Below are 12458 nucleotides of genomic sequence, written 5' to 3' on the forward strand. Positions count from 1 at the left end.
CAATATCCAAGAACAAAACTGAATGTACCCTCTCCTCCAATTTTTTGAGAAGTTATTACTATTATGAGGAAATAAACGAAAGTGAATGCGTTTATCCTAGCCGTCAATTTTGGCTGATTAGTTTTAATTATTCTTCATGTTGCAATAAATTCCAAAAAAGAACACATAGTCTACTAAACAGACAATCCATTCTTGTACTATCTCACAAACAATACACAAAATAATACAATTAACATTTTATCAAATCAATTTCACAATACTGACAACAAATATAATGACAATAAATCACAAAAAATAACAGAAAAAACAGTTATAATATGTAAACTAGAATCACTTTTACACAGTTAAACGATACATTATGTTCCGAAAGTGAAATAATGAATTTATACAAAGACTCCTATGGTCCAGGGATCAGACTATACTTGATATAGTGGCCGACGCGTTTCAAGTCCTGGTTTTTTGTATTGCCGGACTCTCATCAGGGCTGGATGAGTCTTTTCATAAAAGCCAACTGTTTATAATAAAAAGACAAAAACTAATTTGTAATGCGCTTCCCAATTAATCTTTAACATGATAACGCATTCTTCTAAACAAAAACCTACATACCTGGCCTTCACCAGCGAAATTTAAGACCTTCTGGTGTGAATTCATGCAGTGCTCGCCTGTATGTAACAAAGTAGCAAAGGCTAAGTCGTCTTATTTATAAAAACTAACACCATCTTGTATTCTTATTTCTCAAGATGAAAGAATTACCTAAAGGGTGCTCTTCTAGGGCGTAATGGTCTCAAGCCTTCAAATTCATTGATTGAGGTCGTGGCGCATGGGTTCATACAATCTAAAAGAGTGAAAGTGGTTCAGAAAAAACACATCAGTCACTTGTCCCTCTGGTGTTGCACGAACGCTACCGGCGCTCGCATGTGTTGGACTTACATTAAGGTCGATTTCAATTCAAGCAGGACGCCACGACTTGGAAATGTTCAATTCTGTGCCGATTTCAAAATCTGAAAACAGAGAACCAGTACAATTTGTTTGCAATAATGAACCTGACATGTTATCAAATTATGCGTGTGCGCGAACCTCTTTGTGAAACACGGAGTCACGCTTACCTTTAAACAAAGCATCATGATCATATCCAGTGAGTAACTCAAACTCGGTAGGAGCGAGGACGAGCCTCCATTCTCCTGTCTTCTTTACCGAGCTGGAAAGCCACGTGATCGTGAAGGGGCGGGGCTACTCAGCTATTCCACGCAATGGATTGTGGGATTTGTATTTTGTTGAACAAAGTAGTTCCTTGCCCGTGAGCAATATCTAGGTTTCAAGAAACTAGTGTTGACCCATGAGAACCCATGCTGATTATACACATTATTATAAAGACATAGAGTTAACCGATGGATTAAACTCTGTTAAGCTCACTCATGCAGTTTAGTCCTCGATTTATGCTGTCAAATTTCATAATAAAATACGCTTCTTTGCGTAAAAAGGCACTTTCAACGCAAGGAGAGCGATGTTTTGAATCAATTGCGGACAAGACGGTCCATTTGAATTGATTCTCATTGTGATTTAGGGTTAAAAAGTGTTCGACCATGGGTGCAGATTGAACCTTTTTCTTTATTCTCGATCTGTGTTGAGTTATTCTTATGTTTATTTGTTGACTTGTTTTGCCGATATATACCTTATCACAAGGGCAAAGCACTGCATAAACCACATTTTTTGTTTTGCAATTTGTAAAATTTGTATGCTTCCACGAAATTCCATTGTGGTCAGAAACCTCACCCTCCAGCGTTGACGGACAGGCAATGCAATTACCACATCTGTGGTGTCCAGTGATCGGTGGTAAGTTCCATTGCGTTGTCAAATTGCTTTTTGGTTTCGGAATGTAGCTGTCAGCACGTATTAGCTGCTGACCAACACTCAGGTTCTTTTTCATTGCGAAAATGGGTTTTGACATAGGGCAGTCAAGGTTTTCCAACAGATGCCAGTTTTTTAAAACAATTTGTCTGAACTTGTTTGTGTGGGGCCCAAAGGTTGTCACACAGACAAGTTTTTCCAAATCAGACTTGATCTTTTTCTCTAATAGGGTCTCTCTGGGTGTGAACCTCGCTCTTTTTTTAGAATGTTTTAATAATTTTCTAGGGTATCCCCTCCCTTCCATTTCTTTACAGAAAGAATCAGCATGCATGTCAAAGTCCATTAACTCAGTGCAATTCCTCCTGATCCGTAGTAGTTGTCCATATGGCAGGTTTTGTTTTAAACACTGTGGGTGCGAACTTTTATAATGCAGAATAGTGTTTCTGTCTGTCTCTTTTTTGTACAGTGATGTGACAAGTTGTTCATCTTGACAACTGATTGAGACATCTAGAAATGTCATTTTACTTTTGCTAGATTGTATTGAAAATTTTATATCAGTATGTCGTGAATTAACCCAATTATGGAATAGGTCCAACTCGGTCTGGCTCCCCTGCCACAGGAGCCAGACGTCGTCTATGTACCTCCACCACTGCAGTATGTTGCCTGAAAAAGGATTATTGTTGAAAATGAATCTTTCCTCATATTGAGCCATATACAGTACAGCCATTTCCGGCGCATAAGGACAGCCCATGGCCGTACCCTTGACCTGTACAAAAAATTCATTTTCAAACTTAAAATAATTCATTCGGAGTGAAATTTCAGGGATTTGGGTATATAATGATGTTACATCCAATGTGGCCATAATCTGTGTCTCTTTGTTAAACAGGAAACCCTCCACCTTCGTGATAAAATCAGTTGTGTCTCTGAGATATGATGTTACATTCTGGAGAAACGGTTTCAAGAAAAAATCAATATACTTAGATGCTGGTTCTAAAACTGAATCACAGCCCGAGACTATAGGTCTTCCGGGTGGTTCTAAGTTGTTCTTATGTATTTTTGGTAAAAAATACAGGACTGGTGTTCTCGGTTGTTTTTTACCAAGGGTTTCCAGTTTAACAAAGAGACACAGATTATGGCCACATTGGATGTAACATCATTATATACCCAAATCCCTCAGGACGAAGCTCTTGAGGTGATTGAAGTATATCTGGAGTCTAGGGAAAGACCACACAGGGTCCCCACATCCTTCATAATATCATTGGCTGAAATTTCACTCCGAATTAATTATTTTAAGTTTGAAAATGAATTTTTTGTACAGGTCAAGGGTACGGCCATGGGCTGTCCTTATGTGCCGGAAATGGCTGAACTGTATATGGCTCAATATGAGGAAAGATTCATTTTCAACAATAATCCTTTTTCAGGCAACATACTGCAGTGGTGGAGGTACATAGACGACGTCTGGCTCCTGTGGCAGGGGAGCCAGACCGAGTTGGACCTATTCCATAATTGGGTTAATTCACGACATACTGATATAAAATTTTCAATACAATCTAGCAAAAGTAAAATGACATTTCTAGATTGGACTTTGACATGCATGCTGATTCTTTCTGTAAAGAAATGGAAGGGAGGGGATACCCTAGAAAATTATTAAAACATTCTAAAAAAAGAGCGAGGTTCACACCCAGAGAGACCCTATTAGAGAAAAAGATCAAGTCTGATTTGGAAAAACTTGTCTGTGTGACAACCTTTGGGCCCCACACAAACAAGTTCAGACAAATTGTTTTAAAAAACTGGCATCTGTTGGAAAACCTTGACTGCCCTATGTCAAAACCCATTTTCGCAATGAAAAAGAACCTGAGTGTTGGTCAGCAGCTAATACGTGCTGACAGCTACATTCCGAAACCAAAAAGCAATTTGACAACGCAATGGAACTTACCACCGATCACTGGACACCACAGATGTGGTAATTGCATTGCCTGTCCGTCAACGCTGGAGGGTGAGGTTTCTGACCACAATGGAATTTCGTGGAAGCATACAAATTTTACAAATTGCAAAACAAAAAATGTGGTTTATGCAGTGCTTTGCCCTTGTGATAAGGTATATATCGGCAAAACAAGTCAACAAATAAACATAAGAATAACTCAACACAGATCGAGGATAAAGAAAAAGGTTCAATCTGCACCCATGGTCGAACACTTTTTAACCCTAAATCACAATGAGAATCAATTCAAATGGACCGTCTTGTCCGCAATTGATTCAAAACATCGCTCTCCTTGCGTTGAAAGTGCCTTGTTACGCAAAGAAGCGTATTTGATTATGAAATTTGACAGCATAAATCGAGGACTAAACTGCATGAGTGAGCTTAACAGAGTTTAATCCATCGGTTAACTCTATGTCTTTATAATAATGTGTATAATCAGCATGGGTTCTCATGGGTCAACACTAGTTTCTTGAAACCTAGATATTGCTCACGGGCAAGGAACTACTTTGTTCAACAAAATACAAATCCCACAATCCATTGCGTGGAATAGCTGAGTAGCCCCGCCCCCTTCACGATCACGTGGCTTTCCAGCTCGGTAAAGAAGACAGGAGAATGGAGGCTCGTCCTCGCTCCTACCGAGTTTGAGTTACTCACTGGATATGATCATGATGCTTTGTTTAAAGGTAAGCGTGACTCCGTGTTTCACAAAGAGGTTCGCGCACACGCATAATTTGATAACATGTCAGGTTCATTATTGCAAACAAATTGTACTGGTTCTCTGTTTTCAGATTTTGAAATCGGCACAGAATTGAACATTTCCAAGTCGTGGCGTCCTGCTTGAATTGAAATCGACCTTAATGTAAGTCCAACACATGCGAGCGCCGGTAGCGTTCGTGCAACACCAGAGGGACAAGTGACTGATGTGTTTTTTCTGAACCACTTTCACTCTTTTAGATTGTATGAACCCATGCGCCACGACCTCAATCAATGAATTTGAAGGCTTGAGACCATTACGCCCTAGAAGAGCACCCTTTAGGTAATTCTTTCATCTTGAGAAATAAGAATACAAGATGGTGTTAGTTTTTATAAATAAGACGACTTAGCCTTTGCTACTTTGTTACATACAGGCGAGCACTGCATGAATTCACACCAGAAGGTCTTAAATTTCGCTGGTGAAGGCCAGGTATGTAGGTTTTTGTTTAGAAGAATGCGTTATCATGTTAAAGATTAATTGGGAAGCGCATTACAAAATAGTGTTTGTCTTTTTATTATAAACAGTTGGCTTTTATGAAAAGACTCATCCAGCCCTGATGAGAGTCCAGCAATACAAAAAACCAGGACTTGAAGCGCGTCGGCCACTATATCAAGTATAGTCTGATCCCTGGACCATAGGAGTCTTTGTATAAATTCATTATTGCACTTTCGGAACATAATGTATCGTTTAACTGTGTAAAAGTGATTCTAGTTTACATATTACAACTGTTTTTTCTGTTATTTTTGGTGATTTATTGTCATTATATTTGTTGTCAGTATTGTGAAATTGATTTGATAAAATGTTAATTGTAATATTTTGTGTATTGTTTGTGAGATAGTACAAGAATGGATTGTCTGTTTAGTGGACTATGTGTTCTTTTTTGGAATTTATTGCAACATGAAGAATAATTAAAACTAATCAGCCAAAATTGACGGCTAGGATAAACGCATTCACTTTCGTTTATTTCCTCATAATAGTAATAACTTCTCAAAAAATTGGAGGAGAGGGTACATTCAGTTTTGTTCTTGTTAATAGGCCCTACCTTCCCTCCCTTATCTTGTTGGGCCAAACCCCTTCTTTGGATAAACCTGACCAATATCCGGCAGGTGCATGATGCCCCTGAATGTACCACTACCCACCCCCTAGGTTGACTGGTGCAAGTCACGTAATAGTCTCACTCACCCTGTCCACCACGAAGCAGCCCATGGTCAAACCTGTTGCAATTTTGCGGCTCTCACCACCTCCACCCCCTTCACGGGCTCCACTTCTCAATAGTGTGGTGATCGCACCTCACGAACAATTTATTGGTTTTCAACTCCTGGTGCCACTCAATGGCCACCAACTGCACCATTTGAATACCTTAATTAGTCACCCAGTAGTTCACTGACTCTACTCTAGTCACCGCTTGATCACGATAAGTCTACAAATTTCGGCGGACAATCGACACTGGTCACATCGGCCATTCTTCTTTTTCTCACCGGGCTTTGTTCTCGGCGTTGGCCCCCGCCTGCATGATTGCGCTACAGACCGGCCTCACAACCTTGTACCAAGACATGAATATTTTGGCCAGGGAACCATCAATATGGTCCTCGCTACGATAATTGTTTCTATGTTCCTACTTTTTTGGGCGGATGCCTTATGTTGTTTCTTTATTTTTTCCCCCTTTTATTCCCACAGGCATTCGTAGTAAAAACAGGCAATGATTAATATAGTCCTGATGATGATCCCGGTTCATTAGAAGCCAGGGAATCGACACGTTGACGCTTGAACAGTATTACAGGAAATTCAATTGTATTTTATTCTGTAGATACTGTATGTCGAAACTTGTTTGAATTTATTAATAATTTGCAAGCGACAGTTGGCTCCAAACCTTTTGCCTGAAAAAACCCTCTTCCTTCCTCACCTATTTCTTTTACTGTGTTTTTCCTACTCTTGGGATAGGTACAGGATTGTGCCCTATCTAAATGTTTGTATGTGACCCTCTCCAGGTCAACCAAATCCTTTTTGATCCTAAATTAAACATTTCCTCACCCGGCTGGGTCTGGAAATTTGACTATAGTACCGATTGTGGTCTGTAAGTTCATTGTTTTTTCTATTGAATCTCCTGAGGACCCTTGTTGTCTTTAATAGCTATAATGAATGAGAACTAGCTAGGTTCAAGTTGTGCATGATCTGGATGTTCTTCGGGGCGTTCCGGGTTTCGGAACTTTTGGGTTTACGGAATCAACTTGGGATTCAGACATCGGACATTCGGGTTGGGAATGGAGAAGTTTTACAGATCAGGTTGAGACAGTCAAAGACAGACCAAAGAGGGGTTGGAACTTGGATTCAGTTGAAAGCGAGTGGGGTTGTGGGTTGTTGCCCGTTGGGGGAGTGGGATTCCTTTTTTAAGTAAAGTGTTTTCCGTTCTGGGGTAATTTTTTGCCATGAACAAGGGGGACAGTTGTCTGGTTTTCAGTTTTTATCAGTACTGAGAAAAGGGCTTTCATTGGTGGGGGAAAATCCTCAATGCTTTGGGACACATTCTTTTAGGATAGGTGCGGCTACGGAGGCTGCCAGATTGGGCTGGGGGAGAGAGGAGATACAGCGCATTGGGAGGTGGAAGTCCAACTGTTGTTACAGATATGTTCGATAATGACATACAGTTATTTTCTCGTATTTTAGTTAATTGTGGGTTTTTTCATCTTAGGTCGAGTTTTGGATTTCCCACGGAAAAACGGACATGGATTGTGGGCCATTCCTTGATTAAATGGTCATCAGTTTTTGCAGAACAGCAAATCTGTGGAAGGGGTTTGGGTTTGTATGGGAAAGATCATGAGGTTTTGTGGAAAGGTGTGGGTGGTATGAGGTGGAAAGACCTTTTTCCGTTGCTGTCAAAGCTGTCCGCTGAGTGGGGAATCCCGGATCTTCTCATTATACACCTGGGAGAGAACGATTTGGTGGAATTGTCAGGCCTCACCTTGATAAAACAAATGAAGTTGGATCTGGCAGTGCTGAAACAAAATTGGGTTGGAACAAGGGTTGCGTGGACTGGTTTTGTATACAGACACCAATGGAGAGGGGCTAGGCTACACTCATCGGTGGAAAAAGCCAGTCGGAAATTGAACAGAGCAATGTCAGTTTTTTGCAAGGCAATGGGTATCACGGTGGTGCATGAACATTTTTCAAGTGAGATGCTCCATTTGTTCAGGTGCGATGGGGTACACCTGTCGCAGATGGGGCAAGCTTATTATCTAATGGAACTGCGTGATGTGCTGGCAAAGCTGTGGGGGGTTGATCTGTGGTGTTCTCACAAAGAAGTATAAAACAAAAAAAATGTTTGTTGTTTATATTTGCAGGTTTGGGGTGGGGCAGGAAAACACTGGGGGTTTTCCTGGGTGGCGTGTTTTGGGGGGATAGGATAGTCTAGAGCGGACATATCCTTTCTCTCTGGGGGGTGGGGGGAGGGTAGGTGGATAAGGGAAAAGAAAAGTTGGAAGAAAAACTTTGGTTGGGATATAAACAGTTTTGGAAAAATGATGAAATCATTGGGCAATGGTGATGAAAAAACAGTTGGGGGAAAAAGGTTTTGGAAAAAAGGTACAAAGGTGGGTGTTTTAATAAACGTAAGGTGTGGAATCTGTCTTTGGCTGTCCTAGTAATAAAGTGACCTTTTATGCTATGAGCAGAAATGTGTGGAGTGTCTTTATTGTGCGATGGAATTTGTTCCACTAAGGAGTGTATTTTTTGCTGCCAGTAAAGCTGCCACATTGTGATTCACAGTTAACACCTGATAACTAACCGCAGTTCCTTTTCGAAATCTGGTCACAGTTTCATTGCGTCCTGCCCTCCTCCAACCACTTATGCCAGGCAACAGGTCTCGATTTCCTCCAGTACGTGTGGCTGCACTTGCGGGAGCCCCAGATATACCCCTGGGGTCAGTTTGTCACCACAGGTACTGATTCCGTACACGCAGTACCTATTTCTTTCTACGCGCTCACGAGCTAAGCAGTTGGGCGGGTCTCCTGAGACGTCCGACTCGTGATTTGCAGTGCAGGCCATCATGTTTTTATTGCTAACCAATCGCAGTACTGCCTTCAAGCCCTTTCATTAGCACCGTTCACAAACTGGCAATAAGTAAACCATCTTCTTATCTTAACTAATTTAAGCCCATGCCTTTATATACTGATTTCGGCTACAGCATTTGGAGAGGAATACCTATGCGGTTTCCCTTCTGACTTTTTTCCGCGAGCATGCCCCGGATTGATTAAACACGCCCCTTTTCATTCGCGCATACCCGGAAGCAGATCAAAATCCAGCAATAGAAAAAATACCTGACTGTTTGTTTCTTGGCGTTTTCTCAACTTTTTCCATCTAAAGAGGTCTCTCAAGTCGGGATCTCGCCGTTTCCTGTTTCCAATATTTTAGGGAGTTTAAGGTGAGCATTGGTTATTGTTGGCTGCCTTTTATATATGTCTGTATTTGTTAATTAATCAGGGTGTTACAAAATTATAAAACTTTGTCACAATCCAAAAGGATGTTAAAATATTCTCATTATCCTCCAAGGTCTTCCGATGTGTTTCGTTATTAATTAACACCTACTTTATACTACGCACTATAGGTGTATTGCCTGTTATTGCAGAACGTATTATGTGGTTGATATGGGCTTATCCACTCTGTTACACACTAGCAGTGCTGGAACTGGGGCAAAATGTTCCTGTAACTTGCCAATTGGGTGCAGGGGCACGAGGTGTTGTAGCAGTTTAACATAAATAAATCAGGACGAATAGTAATCGAAAGGATTAAGCGTGCTTTATTATTAGCAACCTCTCCACAGCATGACAGAATCATCAGCCCTTATTACAAGAATGCCCTTAATATTTCATCTACCCATACTTTTCTCTGGAATCTAGAATACAGAGCTTTTACCTAACACATTCTAAATAGAACAAAAATACACTGTACTTGCATCATATAAATACCCCCGATATTACGGAATTCCCCCTTTTTTAAATTGAACATAGCATTAATCATATTGAAACACATCCCTTGGATTTTACCCACCGATACATATGTTTTTTTCTCTACACCTACTGGTGTCCCTTCTTTTTCCTTTTATCTTTCTCCCTTCACTTTATTCCTATCACTTCATTTTACGCCATATCAAATATTTTATGGGTTTATCAAATTTACATATGTTGTTTTGCTTCACTTTTCAACCGTTACCTGGATGTTGCTCTGTAATCTAGACCCTCAGGTCACGAGCCACCCTCCAGGACACTATGCATCTGAACTGTATATCGTAAATTGGACCCTTATGTTCTCTGATTGATCTTTTCTCCCCGTTCATTTGTTTATAAAATGAAGCCACCAGCGCTCCCACATCAGTGGACTGCAAGATTCTAAATTCTTCAGTGCTGAAATAGAATTGCCGTATAGGCTCTAAAAGGAGCCCAATGCTGAAATGTTGCTAATTTGACTTACCTCTGCATTTTAACAGCTGTAGTAATAGCGCACCCTGCGAGTCTTTATCACATGGTTTTCACCAGACTTCTGCAGTTTATTATAACAACCACAACACATTCAGGGGTTGTGCACCTCAGAGGGGGAAAACGTGCAGTTAGTGTCTCACTCGCTATTTGGTGGGCCAAGACGTACAATGGTATGGCAAATGTGCTCCTGTTAAAACACTGTACCCAGCGGATCATACCTGCCAGGGCCTACTTACATGGGGTTGTATAGGCTTCTAGCCCCTAAGGAGCCCATCTTTACCCAAATTGATGAAATCACAATCGGAAACCAAACCAAGTGGTATGAAATATATATAACAGTTCCTCAGCGCTTTTATTAACATCAAAAGCGGAAATCGAGGATGTTTATCCAAGTTTCATTTGGTTTCCTAGCCGCATCCTTGGGCCCCAAGGGATGTTGGAGCTTTGAGGTAGTTTTACATATTAGCAAAGTGCACTTTTGCACAAGAGGGTTTCTAGGCTCCCTTAAACGACAGCAAGTGCTCATTTAGTCCAGCACATAGCGTTACAGGGACAGCGGCACTGCTGCTGTCGAATCGTTACCTCGTTAAGGGTTTTGAAAGCCATTGTAAAGACTGCACATTTGAAAACATGGTTTTTACAGTAAAGTACCATGTTGGAGTTCTGAATTCTTGACTTAAGCTTCTCTTGAATAAAGAAAGAAAGTTAATGGAGAATGGTATCTTGTTGTTTTGGGGGGCAGAGATGTAGTTTCCGGAGTCCAAACTTTCTCTTCAATGAAAGAAAAACAGAGTACAAACTTTACCATTCAGGGCTTATATCCCTTTTGTGCAGGCGATGGGTTGACACATTTTCAAGTGTAATGATGTCTGTTTCTTGGTTTCAGTCCTCCTTATGGAAAGAACTTGATTTCCCCCAGCCGACTAAAAGGTAACATAGAGCAAGTCACCTATCTGATTGAGAAGGCTTGCTTGCTACTATCTGATTTCTGAAAGGGTCATGGACAAGGCAGTGAATCTCTGTAGGCGCATGCAGATGGAGGTGTGAAAGCGGTCTAGGGCATGGGTGATCTATAGATGAGGCCGGCTGGGGTCTAAAGTTCTTTTGAATATCCAAGCTACTAGTGCCTGAGATGGTTGTTTGCAGCTTCTCTGGGATGTCACACCCTGAAGTGGGGCGACATACAGAAGCATACACAGGGTCAAGGAGACAAGGTGGGCCAGCGAACGCAGAAAGGATGGCCGGAGCCGGCTTTGTGACCTGAGAGGGGCTGAGGCCTACTGAGACCACTGTAGCAGTGACCCGGAGGACTGCACCACTGGTTCCTGGGACAGCTGACTATGGATTCCTGGGATGCCACGATATCCTCAGAGGACCGCTGAAGAGGGGCTAGGATTTGGAGGATGACATGGGCCTGAATGCAGTGCAGATGTCACAGTCAATCCTGAGACCTGGTGGCCAGAGGTGGAGCTTGCTGGGCTGTGTTGCTGAGGGCCGACGGCTGAGTAAATGGGACTGTGTCTGGTCTGGGGCCTGCCACCAGAACTGCATTGATTAACCAGATGTTGGTGAGGCAGCCATAAGGTGGTAGATGGCTGGAGAAGCATAGGATGCTATGTTTGCCCTGAGCCGTGTCGCTGTGTTAGGCACCACATAGACTGAGGCTGCCACTGCTGAGACCAGCAGAGCCCACATCATCTAGGCACCATGATTCGTGGGTGCATGGGGGTCAACAATGTCAGAAAAGCTGTGCAGTGGAAGATCTGTTTACTGGACCAATTTAGAGTTGCCACCTGTCTGTTTTTGTATTGGCGTGACCAGTATTTTACTGTTCAGGCTGGTTAAAAAATTTGGGAAAGGACCTAAAGGCTGCATTCCCCCCCCTTATTAGTACATCGTTGAGACAACAAATACAAGAAGAAAACACTTTAAAAAGGGTTCTAGAGCTATCTAAGTGCTCTCTGGTTGATAATTAAAGCAATCAGAGGCAGAAAAGCCATGTTGGCAATAAATATTGAGAATTTTACATAAATTCCTATTGAAGTATCACATGTCCGCCCTTTCATATTCTTTAAAATATGAGCAAATGGCCAGCATAATTTTCTGGGAGAGTGAAAATCCTAGTCCCAGTGGAGCATACCTGCTGGCATACAGAGCCACTGATGGGTGGGAGTGCATCCCTATTGGGGCTGTGCAGACCTGAACATCAGGGGCCACAAAGTGTGGGCAGGTGTGAGGGTGTTTCCCTCTCCTCCTGACAAACTGCAACATCATACTGTGGTATTTATCTGGGGTCTCTCACGCCTGCTTGAGAAGAGTGCTTGGAGAGGTTGAAGCCATATGTAGCTCTTCATGTTGGGCGGACCCAAAATACAGAGCTCTCCAGTGATGCGTATGACCACAG

The 12458-nt window shown here is 41.8% G+C and overlaps 1 protein-coding gene across 3 annotated transcripts in view; it reads left to right on the forward strand.

Annotated features, from left to right (window-relative positions):
- The first annotated feature begins 8702 nt into the window (after nt 1-8702).
- Nucleotides 8703-12458, forward strand: part of WDSUB1 (WD repeat, sterile alpha motif and U-box domain containing 1) — a 321017-nt gene continuing 317261 nt past the window's right edge. Inside the window, exon 1 of one of the 3 annotated variants that reach the window (XM_078681698.1) lies at nt 8703-9000. The gene's annotated coding sequence lies outside the window, so the exon portion shown is untranslated. The remainder of the gene's footprint in view (nt 9001-12458) is intronic. The other 2 variants (XM_078681697.1, XM_078681699.1) reach the window with 2 other exon arrangements.

Source organism: Lissotriton helveticus, chromosome 3_1 (assembly GCF_964261635.1).
Source record: "Lissotriton helveticus chromosome 3_1, aLisHel1.1, whole genome shotgun sequence".
In the NCBI taxonomy this organism is placed as follows: domain Eukaryota; kingdom Metazoa; phylum Chordata; class Amphibia; order Caudata; family Salamandridae; genus Lissotriton; species Lissotriton helveticus.